Here is a 4,458-nt window from a genome sequence, read left to right on the forward strand (position 1 = left end):
AGATGGAATAGCCCGACGGCGGCAGCGAGGCAAGGAACAAACACGGCATCCTCTTCACGTGAACTTCCTCCGCCCAAAGCTTTTCCACGCCGACGCGGAAGCGCTGGGACGGTGCCGTGAGCTGCGGCGCCGAGGAGCGTGGCCGTTTCCGGCGAGGATGGAGCACCAGGACCTGGGTCTTCTTCGAGGAGCGTGCTGCGGCGATGTAGCGAGCAGCCGGTGTGGATCACATCGGCGGCTGGTGCTTTGGGCGTTGAGCAGTCTGAGTATCAACATGATTTGGCAAAGGGGAATGATGAGATCGATGCTTTCTGCTTTGAGATCCGGATTGCCAGGTGTCGTCCGTGGAATAGGGTCTCCCGCTTGGAGGCGTACGACCTGGGTCGTATAGGACGGTAAGCGGCCCCACCGACGACCGTCGATGTCGAGGGTGGTGCCAATGCTGACGGGAGACGAGGACATGGCCTGGGGGACGTGATCATTGCGAGCTGTATCACGGAGTGGCAGGTCAAGGCCGGGAACAGCAGCAGCTACACGGGCACGAGCAGCCAGGCTAGTCTGTCGTCGTCGTCAACCACGCAGCAGTCTTCCGGCGGCATCCGTGCCGCGGGCGGGGATGCCACGCCAGTGACCAGAAACCCATCGCCGATGTTCACCTCCATCTGTCAGCACTAATCTTGATCACGGCCTCATGCAGCAACCTGGCCGAGTCATGTTCGTGCGTGAGTAGCGGCCGGGATTCCATCTACATGCATGGCTGGTTACTTAGAGCATCTCCCACCGCATTCCGCCGGCCGCAAAACGCATTTGCAGTTCGCGAAAAAACGACTTTACGGGCAGACCCAGCATAACGGACCTGTTAAAAAGAATATTCACGTATATTATTTCCCGTGTCTTCTTCTTCCTCTCGCCTGTGTTCATAATCAGCTCTTGTCGTCCATGGTAGTTGCCGAATCGATCCAGGAGCCAGCTCCTCCATTGCCGAATGAATCCGGGAGCTAGCTATTCCATGGCCGGCTGGATCGAGGAGATAGCTAGCTAGCTAGCTCGTTCGTGGCCGGATGGATCAGGAGCTTGCTAGCTAGCTCGTTCGTGGCCGGGTAGCTGCGAGTCTCCAGCCACTGCTCCTGCGATCTACTCCGCAAGCCGACGCCGCAGTAGCGGTAAACGACGAGTTTCCGGTGAGATTCCGGCGAGTTCCATGGCGGAAGGTCACCGGAGCCCGTGTGCGCACGGCGGAATTTCCTTGTTGCATAGCATTGACCGGTTTGCAGTTCTTTTTATATTTTGCCTCCAAATCTGAAAATTAAAAGGTCGTGGGGATGGATTCTCAAGGGCCTGCAAAATTTTTACGGGTTTGACCGCTTTTGCGGGGTCTATTCGAGATGTTTTTTGACACCACGAAACTGAAAACGCAGATTTTTACGAGTTTGACTGTTTTTACGGGGTCTACTAGAGATGCTCTTAGTGGGCTAGCTACAAGGCTGGGGGTGACCGATTCTAGTATGCATGCTAGCTGAGTTGGTTAGTGCATGGAGGTGTGGCGTCGTGGTAGTTAGTACGTGCTGTTAGTGGCCGATGGAGGCGGCTAGGCTGTGCGTGCCCTTGCATATTTAAGTGGCTGGTGGTGTTGTGTGGAGTGTAGAGTAGCTAGGAGAGATATAGTCTCCAATAGTCTCTCGTGTGGGGGTGGTGCCGGTCTGTTGCCACGTCACGGTGACGGTATATGCCGAACCAAGGGGGAGAGGACCGTGGTATGCGCCCGATCAATCGATGTGAGAGTGCTTCCGGGGTTGTGCTGCGTGTGTGCATGTGTACCTTCATGTATGTGTGTTTGAGTAGTTGAGTTGAATCGAAGCTAACATACAGGCTGTTTGGCAGCCGAGGCATTCTACCTTCGTCTGGTGTTCATCGCTAGAGGGCGGTTCGGCGTATGTCGCCGGTGGGTTGTCCCGACCCCATCATCGACAAGGGCAGGTGAGGTGCTTGTGCGCGCCAAGGTGTTTGTTAGTTGTCATCGTCAGGTGGTAGCAACTACTACTAGTAATTGGGGCGAAGAGTTAGTTTTTGTTTTCCTGCTGTATGAATGCACAAGATATCCTTGCACATGCTCTACATGTACAACACAGGACAATGGGCCCCATTATCATTGATTGTAGAGTGATATTATGCACTGGATGCCTTAATTAGTTGATCCTCTCCCATGGTTCTCTATATAGTGCATATCACATCTATTTATACATCAAAGCTAAAACACTTTTTGCTTCAGATTTTATAGGCTCCAATAGTAAGCAGGGAAGAGGAAGAAAGAGAGAGCATAAGATCATTAGGAATGGGAACATGGCGGAAAGCTTAACTCTTCTATTTTCACCTCTAGTGTTGGAGGAGCAAATATTTAGTTGTGTGCTTTCCCGATGCCTCCCATTCCTATAGTTCTTGAGCACTCCTTCCTCTTCCCTTTCGCTTGCGCAATAGATTAATGCATAAACCGTAAATATGTGTGCACATACTTAGATAACCTGAGATCTAGAAGGCTAGTCGAGAAGAGAAAGAAAAGAGAGCCTGAGAGCAGTGGGAATGGGAACATGGAGGAAACCCTAACTTGCTTTGTTTCCACCTCTAGTGTAGGAGCTGAGAATTTAGTTTGGTGTTTCCCGATGTCTCCTATTCCTATTGTTCTCTAGCACTCCTTCCTTTTCTTTGGCATGCTTGGTTGCTCCTATTATTCTCTATCACTCTTTCCTTTTTCTTTGGCTTGCTTGGTTGCGTTAGCATAGAAATAAAATATATGCGCACGTATTCGATGCGACATCTCAAAAAGCGAGCTAGGAAGAGGAAGAAATAGAGGGCCTAAGAGCGGTGGGAATGAGAACATAGAGGAAAGCCTAACTTATTGGTTCTTCATCTCTTGTGTTGTGGTGAAAATTTGGTTTGGTATTTCCCGCCTCTCATCCCTATTGTTCTTAGGCACTCCTTTCCTCTTCCTTTTTTGCTTGTTAAATTGCTTTACCAGGAAAAAAATACATATATGTGCATATATTTAGGTTATATGAGATGTCCACTGCGAGATAGAACGTGGAAAAAAAGAGGGCCTAAGAGAAGTGAGCATGGGAACATGATGGAAGGCTAAAAACATCAGTTCCTCATCTAACATCTGAAGAGCTTTGTTTTGAGTTTTCATGTTGCCACCCATGCCTATTGTTCTTTGGTGTTCATTCCTCTTCCTTTTGGATCACACAACATAAAAATGATTCATAGTATTAAAATGACTTCTTTCAAATTCATACACCCTGCATACTCGAATTGCTATTTGTCTTTGTTTCTTTGGCATGCCTTAATCCATTCATAGGATAAGATGTCGGCCTAACAAGCCAACTGGTTTATACTTGATAATTTGGTAGTACATTTTCATTTTTAAGATTATACTAGCACCATGAAACACACCAAGACATTTAATTTACATGTCATGTAGTACATATGAAGTACTCATTGTTATACTAGAAAAGGGCCAGTTAGTCGTAGAAACATAAATAAGTACACTTTACGACTTGTTAAGATGAGACACACAACTTTAATACATAAAACGACACAGATTCTTCACTAGTTCCCATTTGTTGAACTCATGATGTAGAGAAAATCAGATCAATTCCACACCAATGCCAACGAGTGTAGCTAAGAGTGATAACAGAAGTTAGAGTTAGAAAGATGGTAGTCAACTCACAAAATGTAACAGAACATGCATTGCGGATTGTTTTTAGCATGCACCCTGTAAAATGAATTGAAACGGACAAACTGTTCCCCGAGACTTCACACATGCACATAGCAAATTAATTGATATATATATATGCATGCTAGCAATAAACAACCACCTCGAAAACTCTAAACTCCAACCGAATTTGTAAATGATCATAAAACGATGTATTTTTATAGATTGTTTAGACATGCGGGATAAGGCTTATTTCCTCCACTGTTGAACTTCGGTGGGTGTTTGGATTGCAACCCGTGTGATTTTGATCCTTTGAGTGATGGTGGCCGATCTACAAGGTTGTAACTAGGAAGGAGGGTGAGAGAATTACTGAAATATCTTCAGGACCTCGTTCTTTGTGTCTGAGCCTTGTCCCTAAAATACTAGGTGGTTCATTTTGTTGCTTATTTTTTTGACAGAAAGACTATAAGGGAGGCCCCTATAGTATAATTGGTACAATAAACCCAAATTGCAAGTACCATGCCTTGAACCTGGGAGGGTGGGAAGGCATCAACCCCTTCCCACCACTAGGCTATGCCTTAGTCTGCTCATTTTGTTCCTTAGGCAATCCATGTTGAAGGATATATGTAGGGTGTTCAGACTAAATATATTAGCATCAATTAGCATCCACCATGTGAAATGATCTAAATCACATAAACTATTCCTACAGAGGTCACACATGGGCATAGGGAAATGAATAGATAACACATACT

This window comes from Triticum urartu, chromosome 2A (assembly GCF_056163025.1).
Source record: "Triticum urartu cultivar PI428250 chromosome 2A, HENAU_Tu73, whole genome shotgun sequence".
NCBI lineage: Eukaryota > Viridiplantae > Streptophyta > Magnoliopsida > Poales > Poaceae > Triticum > Triticum urartu.